This window comes from Mycteria americana, chromosome 13 (genome assembly GCF_035582795.1).
Source record: "Mycteria americana isolate JAX WOST 10 ecotype Jacksonville Zoo and Gardens chromosome 13, USCA_MyAme_1.0, whole genome shotgun sequence".
Taxonomy (NCBI): domain Eukaryota; kingdom Metazoa; phylum Chordata; class Aves; order Ciconiiformes; family Ciconiidae; genus Mycteria; species Mycteria americana.
Window position 1 is genome coordinate 18124015 of NC_134377.1, and position 14919 is coordinate 18138933.

Here is a 14919-nt window from a genome sequence, read left to right on the forward strand (position 1 = left end):
TCTCTGCAGAACTGTCTGGAAAATATGGTGTCCAAGACACTTCCTCTCTTTTCATTTTTGAGCCTCCATGGGTGGAGTGATGGAAGGGGTTAACTGGGTGAGAGGAGCATGAATTCTGGAGACATTTTCAGATACCTGGGGTACCTTCGGCTCCACAATGTTGACCTCTGACTCTCAAAGTTTATCAGCACGTTCACTAATCAGGGGTGTTTAATGGAACAGCCACACGGATTCCTGGCATTCTTGAATCGTTATGACCCTGTCAGTTGTATGAAGACTAAAAGTCTCTTGCTTTTGAACTCACTAGAGTTTGCGCTGCCTTAGAAGCCTTTGATAAATACTTGCTGGATTTCTTACCTAGCTGCTCTAATCTGCCCAAGGTCATCATTCCAGAAAAAAGGTTTTATTTTGTGGGCATTCATCACTTAAATGGATCAAATCAATTTTTTTCTCAAATTGTGGAGTGGAAAAAAGCATTGTGTGCCATGTTTATGAAAGCCAGCAGATAAAAGATTTATTTTCATGTTACACATGAGGGGTTTTGTGTTCACTGTCAGTCTCTAAAGACCAGTAAAAAACAAATGTCACATATGTTTTTCCACAAAAAAACCCTAACATAACTTAAATACAGCTCACACAAGTACCCAAAGGTTTTATCAACAGAGTCCACATGGGTGTTCTTCCTTCACAGTTCACACTAGAGAGTTTAAGCACAAAGGTCTGGATTCAGTTACTATCAGAAATCCAAGCCTGGCCGGAGGAAAATATGATCCAAACCTTGTCCGGAATGTAAATGGACCCAAATGCAAATGGGTTGAATTCCCCATGAGTGAGGTGCCCAACTCACTTTTAAAAATTAAACTAGAATTTAACAGTCCCTTCAAACACTTTTAAAAATTTACTTCAAGTCCAGGATATGGACATAGGACATCAATGTCCAAGTAAAATAGCTTGAATTTTGAGCAAGAAATATTTTTGTTGAATTTCTTGTGAATAAGCTCCACACCGAGCAAGCCTTGCTGGCACAGATCAGACTGGAAAACTCATCAGTGTGAGAAAGCCTTGTAATCAGGGTACGGGCAAGAGGCAAAGAAAAGAGGCTGGAAATATCGAGAGTTAACAGGTGACTTGATATGGATGGCTGTCTCTGCTACAAGGCTTTTAAAAGCAAACAGTTCACATAATTTATGAATGGTTTCATAGGAAGGCTCACATTTATCCCAAGAGGCCATGCCTCGGCATAGCAGACCTCCCAGGATACTTTTCAGGTGACTCTTCCTTTATCAACCTCATTTTATTACTCCTAGTTCTATTCTTCTGCTGTTTCTCGTGATATCTCTTGATATTTTTAAACTCATCACCTACTGGCGGACTGTCATTAGATTACATTGTTCAGCCAAGCTACACACCCTCATTTCGAGATGGACAATGGCAAGAGCCTGACCCTTCACAGGGCAGGGGAAAAGCATATAAAAAGAACTGAGGAGGTCAGGCTCTGCACCCCGAGGGAGCTGAGATGCTGCTGCGAAGCCGAACACCGAGTTACGGCACCGCACTTGCAGACTAACGCAGTGCTCACCCCTTGCTCCACGTGCACCATCCTCCACCTCCTGGCTTTCACCTGACGTTGTGGGGAGCTGAGGAACGGGGACACGCAGTGAACAAGATTATTCCCCTGCATTCGACCTCCCCAGCACCGGGGCAGACGCCGGCTCGCAGGCGGTGCAGCACAACTACCCTGCGTTTCCTGCTGAGCCTCCTTACGTGGGCTCAAAACCTAGGAGGAATTTCGTAGCAATCCTTGGGACATCTTGCTCTCCTCGTTACCTCTCCTGACCGAGCAAACCGGGGGCAGGACGGGAGTGATCTTTGTATCTAGGTCAGATCTTAATCTTTTTCCCCTTCGCTACAGAATCACTCCCTCCCGTTTCCTCTCAGCTCTTTTTCAGGTTTGCCTTTCAACTGCTGGTGAGCACTTGTCTGTCATTCTGTGCCCTCCTCAGCCCAGGGCAGAGTCATTTGTACTGAACAGGATGGCACTTTTCTTCATTTTCTGTCTCGCGCTTTTCTTTTTCACCCCATCTATCATATCCCCACATCTGCCTGATGTAATACAATGAGATATTTAAAACCACAGAAACTGTGCAAACCAGATTTTTTTTTTTCCTTACCTAATGGCAGAGCAGAAACCATCCGGGGAGCCACTGCCGTAGAACTCACTTTACCGGCGAGACTCACTCCCCTGTCTCCAGCCTCGTGTTCCTCTGGTCAGCGAGGCCGTGGGGCAGGCGCAGCCGCTCCGTCTGCAGCGCAGCGACCGCTTCACCCCGCACGCAAGCCCGTGGAGGGGGACTGGGCTGTCACCTCGCAGTGCCCTGGGGCCAGAGGCCAAGGGACTTGGTGACTTTCACTCGTACAGGTCTGATGTTGGGCATATCTCTGCTGCCTGACCATTCGTCCCGCTCTGAACTGTATTGCCATGAGCACAACATTCAGTTGCCCTCTCAAGGTGACTCGGTCCTGTGCTGGCCCGCAGCCGCACTGGGACTTGCCCCGCACCCGATACGCAAAGCCCTGGGCAAACCTCCTCCTTGCAGCCTTGATTTTCCCTTGGGTAAGTGGCAGCCCGATGCAGAGCTATTGCTAATAAAACCCTGGCACACACCACACGAAGCTTTGAGTACAGCAAAATATAATCACCTATTTAACGAGTATCAAAATAAAACTCAAAAAAATTACCGCAATACAGGAAATTGCAGAGCAATGGCAACCACAGGAGGAAAGCAGGAGAGTACCGCAAAGGCCTTGAGAGGCTGCAGCGGCCGGGCAGAGACACATCTCTTCCTGACCCCTCTCTCCTTGCAGCGGGAGGAAGACGTGCGTCCCCCGCCCAGCCAGGGGCCCAGCCCGCAGTTAGTCACCCATTCTGGAGGACAACAAGTACATTAATTTAGGCAACTAGCTCGAAGTAAAGCTTTTGAAAGAAGTATCAAATAAATCATGGAAGCCCCGTGTATAAGAGCAGGCAGCGTGACATGAAACCTCGGCACAGGCCAGCTGTGACCCGTGTTAACCCATCCAGGCTCTGGCACTTGAGAAATGCCAGTGAGAAAAGTTTTAGAGAAGATGGCTAACTTGTCCAAGTTAACCGCTGCTACGATCATCCTCTTCTGGCTAACCCTCTCAGGGAAGGAGGGGCTGGAAGGGCAGTCCTAACTGCTTTTCTTCTCCTTTTCTTCTTCCATCGTGCTTGTGGACTCTGATCCACAACACTCAGCAGAGCCAGGCTGCGGGCACGCATCCTCTTCCGGCTGCTGGTGTTTCAGCTGAGAGGTAGCTCTCCTGGTTTGCCCCCATTTCTCATCTCCACAGCCGCCTCCTGCCTTGTAGAGATTATTGTTATTAGAGAGCTGAGCATCTTTTGTGGCATTCAAGAGGAGATGAGTTAGTTTAAGGCAGCAGAGCTTTGCCAAGCTGACCTGGCTCTTCTAATTCAGACTACGCCATGAAGGGAACAACCAACTCCAGCACGGGGAAGGACAGCAAGTAGATCAGAACTGGGGAAGGCTGGAAGGGGAATCAGAGGGGGGATGAATCTACAGACACGACAGCTAACAGAGCCCTCGCTGCCACACTCAGCCTCTTCAATCAGCAGAGGCAAGTAGGTCCCACATTTTGACCACGTACTTACTTGCTGTTGCAGTTTCTTTGGTGGGTGCGTACAGGGATGTGCCAGTGCCAAGCAGCAGGCAGGCTAGCTGGTCAGCTTGTACCTCAGCCCGTCACTCAAGAAACACGTGGCAGAGCAGGAAACCTGCAGGGCAGCCAGGTCCTGGCTGGCATCGAGCCCCCCATCTCATCCCTCTCGCAGCTTGCCCTCTAAGAGTGAGTTCTGCTCTCCTGGTAGAGGCTGTACATTGCATGCTCGATCATGCTAGGAAAGTACTGAGTTTTATTCCTTGGCATTTGTTCTTTCCTCCCCTGTTGTTCCTTTTAGGGAAAGGGCAAGAAAGCAAACTCTAGAAAGTGTTTGAAACCTGCCAGTCCCTTGGAGGCTGAAACATTTTCCACTCACAGCAGTGTTACTGGTTTAAGACTATAGGGCAAATTGCTCATTTATGGCAAAGCTAGTGAAACGTTAATGTGTCCGTACCCCTGCTAAGGCTGCAGGATACTTTGGCTGCTGGTGAAAGTTTAATCATCCAAGCTTAAGTGAACAATTTAGCTGGAGCGAACAGTTGGTTTCACGCTTCACTTACTGCAATGCTCTGAGCTGCGAGGCTCCCTGTCTGCTGCAGTTTGCCGTGCACTGGACGTGGCTTGCTCTCCACGTGTGCCACTTGTGTCTGCTGCACTGTTACGCTGGAGCAGTGGGAGACTTTAAGGTAGACAAGGTGATAGCTGGGAGCTTCAGTCACCGCCCCAGAGGCTGGCACTCGTGGAAAGCACCGCGACCTCTGCGGGTTCCCAGCGGAGCGGAGGCTCAGCCAGAGGACGGCTGGCCGGGTCCAGCTGCACGCTTGAAGGCTGCTTGCCGTGGCTCCTCTGCTCCGGCACCTGCAGAGTTCTCACTCTTTTGCTCCTTGGATGAGAAGTTATTTTTGGCTGTGTTTTGCTATATTAAATATTAGCTCTAGGCTTTCCCCTACGTACTGTGTAATCCTGTTCTGTGTGGGTTTTATATATTGTTCTTTTGACATTATCACTATTGCATATTAATAAATTAAACTTTCAATTCACGTTGCTCTCTTGGGCCAATGTATATTGCTAGGGGGTGAAAAGAAGGGATTAAACTGGCTTAAGGTGTTCTGCTCTTGTACCACATTACAGCAGATGCGTAAGACGGATCAGGGAGTTTTCTTGGCTCTGAGTTGTTATATTAATAGCAGAATTGTGGGGTCATAATTTTTATTACACTCTTTTAATAAGCTATTGATGCAGACATATTTTACACCTATGGGGAAATATAATTATGCTGGAACCGTAACAGTGGATGTTCTTAGCAGAGTATCACAAGGTATTAGGAAGAGAACAAGCCTTCACATTATGGTGAATGAAGTTTTAGCAAGCCTAGGGGGAAGCGAAGGTTCAAGATAAGAGAAAGAGGAGTAAAAACAACCTGAATGTCTCTAAGTTTGGGCTTTGAGTTACTAATTAGCATAGAAATCGAGGAACTGGTGGCATAGACTGAACTCCTCAACAGGAGCATACGCAGGTGCATGACGTGATGCTGCATATAGTCAACAAGCTCCAATAATAAGAATGCACTGGAGAAAGGCCCCCGGTAGGGTATAGCTTATGCTGGGCCTTCAAGACATGTGTCACCTCTGTCTTAGCAAATGCAGTGTCAAGTTGTAGAAAGGTGAGGCAGAAAATGGACCAATGTCAGATGCAAGCACCCCATCAGCCAGCTCCAGAACAAGGGAAGAGCTAGAGTTGACTGAAAGATCAGTCTTTGAGATGGGGTTTGAAGGGGTAAAAGAGATCGGATACCCTGTGAAACCCCTAAGAAAACGCAGAATGACAGGGCTGAAGCCACAGATGAGGAGAGGCAGAAAGCTCTGGGGTGGGCAGCTCTTCTGTGTTTAACTCCTGTGCACCAGAGGAGCCAGTGCACACCCGTCTGCTCTGCAAACGCAGTCTCTGCCCAGCCACCTCCACTTCTTCACTTAAAAAAAACAAACCAAAACAAAACAAAAAACCCCACAAACACAGAGCTGAAGCCACATAGTTCCCCCAGAAACTGCACGACCTCTTAGGCTGTAGTAGGGTGTCTGCTAGAAAAGGCGTCTTGCTCTGCCCACGTTTGATAGCTCTTACAGCCATTCTTTCTCCGGTTTGTTTCATGCTCAGGCAGCCACCACCGCAAGCCCCGCATCTGCACTGTCAAATATATGCTGTCCATGGCTTACAGACACTCTCCCCAGGAGATCAGACGTTCCTGTAGCCTGATAATCATACAATGTCTAGGATATATACAGCGCCATAAATAGACAAATACGACTTATTTTTACTATGACTATTGTCGTTATTATTTTATACCCTGTAGCACTACAGATGTGACAGGCTCTTTACAAACATTAAAGGAAGTCAGTTCCTCACTCTGAAGATCTCAACAAGAACAGAAAACTATTGCCTTAGCTCTTTTTTTTGTGGTTTAGCACTTGCCATCACACACCAGCTGAGATACAGGCCAGTTCTACAGATAGTTTTGCACGTGCGTCCCAAACGGTGACTCCTGGGTTATGATTCCTGCTTGAAGCCCTGTCAAATGTATCTTAATTTGTTAACGGTTTTGCTCCATTAGGCTGACTCTGCTAAAAGGCTATAAAAAGTAATAGTCCATTTGTGAGTTTACTGCTATTAGCTACAAGTGTTAATTCATGCGCAAAAAACTATACAGCTATATACATTCAGCCAGTAATGAAGTAGAGGAGATTACATAGTGGGTGAGGAAATTATTCCCATTGTAGTTTTGGTGCGTATTCATCTGTAAACAGTCACCCCTCCTGCCTCAAGAAAAACGTGGTAACTTCTTGGTTTTAATCACACTCTGTCAGTTCTAATTGCTTCACAAACAACATCATGGGGTGGATAATTGGGCCCTTCAGCTCCTCCATCATAACAGCGTGACTACTCAGGAGAGGAAAACAAATCCTCACCCATTCGAAAAGCTGAAATAAAGCAAGTGACGGAAAGGGAGCCTTCCAATGGGCAGGTCCTGACCTACCTATGCACGGTAACACTTACATGTTAGTGCTTAATTAACTAAGCAAGCACGGGGATCTCCCCAATGAGCTTCTTGCCAGGGGATGCATAGACAAAGCTATTGCATTTGGAAAAGTACAGACTCAAGGCCACCACCTGCTTTCACACCCATGCAAAGGAAGATGAGCGTGTTGCCACGTTTCGCTGCCCTGTTTGTCAGTGCTTTCCCTTTCCCCAGGACATACAGAGAGGAAAATGAGGCCTGGCAGGTGCTGGGCAGTAATTTTTTCTGCAGAAGTGCCCATTGCCTCCCCAAGCGCCAACACAGCAGCCAGCACTCTCCCGCCCCAGCCCCGCCTGCCAGCACTGGGCAGAGCCTAGACAAGGGCCACCAAAGCGCCTTTGCAGCACATCTGCAGCAGCATCAGGTCTTTCAGCGGTCCCCTCAGGCAGGCTGACCTCACCAAGCACTACTTCTCAAGCAAGCCCTAAACCGAGCCCTAAATATTAGAGATTATTTTTTTTTTACCAGCGAGAACAAAATGCTGCAAAACTAAAATTCATCAAGGTTACCAATTGAACACAACGTTCCCTAGTCTTGCATAGCAAAGAACTGTAGTCTTCTAAAATGGTTCCTAATCATCCGCCGTTTCAGGAGACCACAGAACGAGGACAGCCCGACGGCTCAGCATCCCACTGCTGCAGCAAAATAATTGCTCAAACACATTGCAAAACTGCATCAAGGAAAAGCCCCAATCCAGCAGAGCGCGTGCTGTGCGCGCACGCAACTTCACTTGTACGTATTAGCCATGCTTCTTGAGAAGCATTTCCTGGCTTTCTGGGTACCACTACACCGGCACTGTAACACTAACAAATTTTTGCCTGGCCTTAAATAGGAAAAATAAATGTGGCTGTGGAGGTAAGATGAATAGGAAAACAAAAGAGCTTATCACAGTTAAAGCAAGACTCAAGTGAGACCACATGGGATGAGACAACAGGGAAGCTAAGCAAAGAAAAATATTAGAAAAACGTGGGATACCAAGTACTAAAAACCTGCCAGAATTTGTTATCTTGGGTTTAAAAAAAAAGTAACAATGTTTCTAATTGTTTGTTTTTTTTTTTTAAGCTGCAGCTCCCTGTACAAAGGTCTCCAGAACAAGAAAAAAACAGGTTGCGACTATGGGTGTCAAGAAAAGAAAAATAAAGCAACATGCATGCAAGAATCTCATGCTACATCACACAGAGCAGAGAAAGCCCAAGGGAGCTTAACGTTACTTTGGCTGTCCAATATATAGAAGCAGGAGACACTAAATCCCATTTTAGCATGTATCTAGAGAAATGTTTATAAGCCCTAGGGAAATTCTTCTCACCACACCCTACAAGAATGGTGAAAACAGGACTAGTTTTGTGACAGTGGTCTGCAGTGGCACGTAGACACCTATTTTCTGTGCACGAGAGCCTCCTTCATGGTCGTGCGTGTATAAACGTTATGGTACCTTCTCCCATGTCAAATCTGCCCTGACTGAAACTGTTCTGGGAATATTTTGTTCAATGCTTGGCCCCTGAAAAACAACATTTGTTTGGTCCAAACTTCTTGCTCGTTCTCACTTAAATGAATTTTAAGAGGGTAACTTTTAATGATGTTTTTGTTGAGTTCCACCTTGTTTGCATTACGTCACACAAAAATGCGCTGCAGGAAGGTTCTTCGTAATGCCATTATGCTATTAGCGATAGTGGGAGAAATTGCGATATTTAAGTATCAACAGAAATAGCTTCTTGCTTTTCAGAAGAGATGGGAGAGGAAAGAGAAAGAAGGACAATCAGCTGATATGTCAAACATCCATATACAAATGATGATTCAGAGGGGGGTTATAATGGTACCAAGGCTACGGAGACACTACAGATAATATAACAGACACAAAATTGAGTTCACTTTACAATCTGAGTGTATTATAGAGCTAATCAAGAGGAAGGAGGAAAACAAATCATTGCTTGTAGAAGTGGAGAGGGGGGGAAAAAAACTCAGCAGATGACTCAGTGCTCCTGGGTCATTCGAGTTTCAACCATCCATCGACCTGCCTAGAGAAGTTTAAAGAGCACTTTTAAAAATGTTTTAAGTATGCACTATACTTTCTTGACTGAAAAGGCAAAACCAGGACGAGGAAGTGGGATATATTTCTAGATCTGCCATTTACAGCTGGGGAAGAAACAGAGCAGAAGAGGGAGTCTTGACAGTAGCTGATCAGAGAAAGAGTTGTGCCTGCTGCAGGGGCGCACGCATTCGCATCAGCTAATACTGCTCTGGTGATCACACTTCTTTTTTTTAATAAAGAATATTTTGCATGCACTAGCCTTTTAATAACAGAAAGTATTTGGTTTTAAGTTTTAGGTTTACACTTCTTTCATCACCCTGCTTTCCCCGTATGGGAAGGAACGTTTGATGCTTTTACACTCTCTGAAGTGCTCCCTGCTAGCTAAACCTATGACAGCAGCAAGCATCCAGCAGTCAGCTGAAAGGGGCGAGAAGCACCCGTGCAGGATTCACATCTGAACACTGGAAATGAAAATGAGCCAGACTCAGGGTGCATCAAACTCGCTGGACCTCTGGGAACAGAACTCCGAAGAGTGAAAACCTGACATTTCTCATTGCCTGCCCAGCTCCCGTGCTTTCCTGAAAACTTGTTCTTAAGTGCTGAAAGTTAGAAACTCTTTTCATGCTTTGCTTTCCAATTTTCACAGAAGCAAAGAGCTGTTTTGCACCTTCTGTGACACAGTATCTGATGCTGTCTGATTACATTGGGTATCAGCACTGGGAGACTCTGGGTTTAGGTTCTTCAGAGAAAACTGTTCAAAAGCTTCTGTAACTGGAACTGATTCATCCTCAAGTTTAAGAGAAATTCGCTAATATATACTCGTTACCAGCCTCTTGCAGACAATGCATTATATTAGCCTGGGTGTCTTGTCATAATACATTCCAAGTGATATGTGATGACGGCAAATCTGTTATCCATTAAAAAGGTGCTGAAGACCAGCTTGTCGGAAGACTTTTTTTTTTTCCCCCAATTTTACTCCTCATTAGTTTTTGAAGCCTGGAAGTTACAGAACAAAGTTCATGTTAAAGGATACCACTAATATTATCATGCTGCTTTAATGCTGAAGTAATCAAATATGTGAAAACTATATTCCCAATTCCTAGCACCACATTTTTATTCCAAACATTCGAAGAGCACATACATCCTGGAGAGAAAAATGTTTGCAGCTGACTGATATTTATCTGAAAAGTGTGATTTCCTCAAAAGCAGCTTGATGCAGCTTCCTGCCTGCATGTCTCGCGCCACTGGGGCTCCGGTTCAATACTTGCACCCTCTGCGAGTGGACACTAAGGGGTGTAAATTCATCAGCTTCTACTGAACTTCATATTCACATGCTGTTGTAAAGTGAGGTCGGAATAAGACTCCAGGCTTTATTTAGCAGTATAATTTTCTTTTCCTGAGCTTGAAAGGGGCTTTTGGTAATAGAAATACAGGGAGGCAGAATTAGCTTTATTCTCTAAAAAAATTTTAATGGATGTTCCTTTTTTTTTTTTTAGAGGAGGAATTTATTTATATTTAGGTCTCAGACATTCTTCTCCGATTGAACTGGGTCAGGTGCTTTCCACCCCAACCTTCACACACAAAAGTTTTGGAACTAACTTTTAGAGCTTTCTCCTTACATCAGCTGGCCAGACATCCTGGATATATCCACTTAGTCCTTCTTCAGGGAGTTCAAGATTCATAACAAAAGATTCTGCACGTCATTATTTGGAAAAAAATGCCTCCATGCCAAAGTTTTCCAATCATCTTCACATGTTGCTTCTATGCCTTAATACATCTGCTGAAAAGTCTATAGTAGACTTTTGTAGGATCTATTTGGAGAGATAGTTCAATGTTATATATCAGAATGTGATGATTTAGAACTATTTTATAAATCAGATGAAGACTGACAAAGAAATGCGTATATCTCAGTATGATCTTGTTCCAAATGCTGCTACTGAGAAATGTCACATTGGAGCTTAATAACATGGAAGCAGAAACTTGTGGAATTCAGAGTTCCCTGGCAAAGCCACAGTCCCAGGCGGCACAAGGGCAGAACAGAGATGCTGAGTATCTGAGAGAGAATATGATGAAACTCATCTGGTAGGACTCTGAGTGGTCTCTTCCAAGTACTTGGACAGTAAGTTTCTTAAGGTATACATGCAGTTTACAGGCTTTGCTTGGTGCAAGTAACGTTTCCGCCCCAAAAATTTATTCCAGAAAGTATGTTATTGAGCTCTCAATAGTCAGCATTATTCAGACGTCTCACCGCCAGAGATACTCGCCTACCCTATAAAGGGCTGAAGCCTGCCCACGTAGCTGTGCACAGCTATAACAGTAGGAGTGAGGTCTATCATGGTAACAGGGAAGCGGCTCTCGGAGCTTTATCTGCTCCCGTGAAAAAAAGCAAGCCTTGGAAGAGACCCTCAGAAAGCTGTCCTGGTCAGACACAGCTATTCTTCGTTCCTGAAAAGCAGTTATTCCAAGACATCTCTTTGCAAGGACAACCCTGTGAGAGCACATAGCAGCTTTCCAGTATTAACATTCTTTTACTAAAGGTAAAAACTTCATCAAGGAGTTGGGCTTTCCTGATCCCTTAAATGATGACTTGCAAATCCCTCCATATAATTGTAAAGGTTTTTAAAGACATATCTTTAAAAGCGGGAAGCACAATGGTAGAAGACCTCTCTGTGGCAGGGCTCCCAGAAAGAGGATTTTACACTTCTGTTCCCCAGTAGTCACCTTCAGCCTTGCTCTTGCCTAGAAAGTGTTGGAGACCTTTGCTTGCGTCTCTGAGTACAAGGAAGTTCCAGCATCGTTTTAAAGGGTGGGAGCTGACAGCAGGCTACGATAGGACTGTTTATGCTGATGCAGGATAAATGGATGGAGATCTCCATTAACTGTAACCACTGGAATAAACCTGGAAGTGTTTTCTTGTGCAGAGAGATAGCAGTGCAGGCAAGGAGTGCAATAGGAGCCCGCTATAGCTGCAATTGGTTCTTTGCAAGGAAGGTTCCTGCTATTAATATCATTGCTATCATACCAGATAATACAGTAAAAGGCAGCAGCTTGCAGAAAGGCTTAGGCTAGAGTAAACTGAGGAGTACTCTTTTGATTACAGTGTGGGGTAAAGTCCGCAGGGTGTTCTCATATCTCTGCAAGCTAAACATTCATCGTATACCAGGACAGTCCTGCTATTTGTATTGCAGTAACACCTAACAGACTGACCGGGAGCGGGGCTAGGTGCTGTGTAAAACAGTAAGAGTCGGGCCTGCGCCGGCAGGGACAAGAACAGGGACAAGATAAAGGTTGGGAAATGGGAAAAAACCGCTGTCCATCACAGTGTGCTGGGACAGATCCTGATCCCTCCAGGGAAGGCAGGCGGGTGCCCTGTGATCTACCACGAAAGGCAGATGAGCTCCCCTGAGAAGACAGTGACGCTGTCTGGGGCCGGTCCCTCCCGTCCCTGGCAGTGCTCGTGGTGGCAGAGGGATGTTGCTTGTCCCCACAAAGCTTTGAACCCTTGGGAGAAGCGCAGCTCTGCTCTTCACGCACCGGTCTTTCCTAATCCACTTTCAGTTCCTTCCTGCAAAGCAGCCCTGTGCAGCATGCAAGTCAGGGATGGGTAGTTTCCCCCCCTACTTGAGCCCTTTGGAAATGGCTAATTTACTACAACATAGGGAGAGAAAGAAAGAAGGATAGTGAAACACAGCCCAGCCTGGGCCTCAGAGCCATCTCAGGTTCAGGAGGGAAGGAAAGCACAAAGAGCTCAGAGACCCCCCAGTCCGGCTTTCTGCAGGACCTCAACATATCAAATTGAAATGGGCCTCTTTTTGCCCCTGGCTGTTCCTATAATTTAAATGCTTTAACCTTTAAAGGTAGCATTCAGGAACCATGGTACTTAAGTGTTAAAGCTAACTCGGAGTGTATTTTTGCACGGGGGAAGGAGTTCTACAGGGGCTTTTACCTCCCAGACTTGCCTTTCATTTCAGCACAGGTCATGTGCGGCGCTGGCTCTGTGCGTAACCCATGGTCGCTCGTCTCAGCGGTTTCCCCAGTCTCGTCCTGAGAAGATCAACAGATTAGGAGCAAAGAGGATTTAAGGCTTCTTTCACAGTGGTGCTGAGTGCCTGCCGCTCCTAGTAGTTTGGATAGGAAGGGTGCTCAGCGCTTCTGCAGGAGGCAGCAATTCATCTCATCTGCTGCTCTTTGCCCTGGTCTTCAAAGACGATTTGGGACACTGGACAAGAAACGAAGAAAAGCCTTTCCCTATCAAACACCATCAAAACTCTCCTCATTTTTGTTGATACCAGTATCTCTAACTACAGCCCCTGTTCATCCTCAGAGCAGGCCCTGTACAGCCTTTCTTCCTCTGAAACGTTTTTCTTGCTCTGCCACTAAGCAAGCCTTACCCCCGCGTCAGAAGTGTCACTTTCTGCTCATGTAGTTGCTCATCCTCATTCCCCTCACTCCTGTTTTTGATCTCCTGTCCTTTTCTCTCATTTCGTCTCCACGGTTACTTTCTGTTTCCTTTGTTGACTCCTATACGTACCGATCTTGGAAAGGGCTCTCTTGACAGGATCAGCGTTCTGCCTCTTCCTTCCTGTTTTCTAAACTTTGCTATTCTTCCATGTTGAGTCCCTTTTCCATTCGTCCCAGGTGGCTTCAGATGTCTCCTTTCAGGGGTACCAGTGGCCTCCTTACAGCCACGCCAAAAGGGGACCTTTCTCTTCTTACGCCTGAAGATCACATCCTCCTTGGACACAGGTTCCTTCTTTCCAGACCTCCTCAGCTACTAACTTCCCCTTTCCCTGCCTGACTCTCAGGCTTCAGTAATTTCTCTTCTGTCCTGCTAGTGTCCTGGCACTCCATGGAGTTCTGTCCGTCTGCTATGCTCTAGTATACAATTTTTTTCTGCACATTTTGACTACCAACAGCTACCTCTGCAGGTGACCCCCCGTTCATCTGGGAGTGAGAAAGGAGCTTGTTTTCCGGGACAATTCACCCATTAGAGTCTGTTTGCCGAGATCACCCACGATGGCATTGAGAGGATACATTTCGTTGTAAGGATACCTCTACTTTAAGAGCAAGAAGCAGGCAGTTCTTTTCACGCTCTGATTGCCATTAAAATAGTTAGGTTTGGGGTCTGCGAGTAATTGCCTGCATTCCTTGTATAACATGAATATAGCCAAATTTCAGCAGCAGCCTCCCTAGGACAGAGCAGTCACCGGACGACAGGCGGCTGCTTCTTAGCCTGCCTTGCGTTGGGCGCAGGGCAGAGAGGGGAACATCCCTATATGCCGTTACAGAACCAGGCTGCCAGTATGGCCTAGCAGCCCACAACTTTGATGTTTCCGTGACTGTATATCACAGAGCGTGTAACTGAGCGTCCGTGCTATGCGACCAACCCCACCCGCCAGACACCCGGGTTGAGCAAAGCCTGCAAGAGCAAATATGTCTCAGGTTTCTAGCTAATTCTAGTAGCTAGATATTCTAGCTAATATCTTTGTGATACCTCCATTTAACCAGGTGTAACAAGTCAAACCTACTGCCACCAACACTTTAGCAAAGCCCTCCTACCCCTGTCGTACTCCCATGATTTCACTATTTACCACTTTTCTGGGCAGAGGAAGCCAAAGCAAGAGACTAACTTTATTAGAAGCCAAAGCAAGAATTATTTTGGGAGTTTAATGGCACATTAAGTCGGGTTCCCAAAAACACAAGACATTCCCCCCATTAGGATGGTGGTGGAGCAGAGCCTACAGGTCTACCTCTTCCTCCAACCGAGGAACGCAGCCATTAGGCTCACAAGCAAAATACAGGAGGTAAGACATACGCAAATTGCTTCTGAAATAAAACCAAAGATGCACAAAATAACCTTATAAAAGAGTAGCCTTGGCCCCAGCTGAGTTCCAGGTTAACCAACCCCCAGCACTCGCCAGATGCCTCAAAACCGTCTTTACGCAGCTGGGCTCCCAGAAAAGAGCAGAGGCTGTGTGAGCTCAGCACTGCTGAACGACTCCAGCGCTCGAGACAACAGCGAGCCCCGCAGCCTCGGGATCCCAAGAAGATCCAGCAGTTGGCCAGAAAGCAGAGCAACCTTAAAAATGCATTTACTGCCTGTAGATCTGCATTAGAT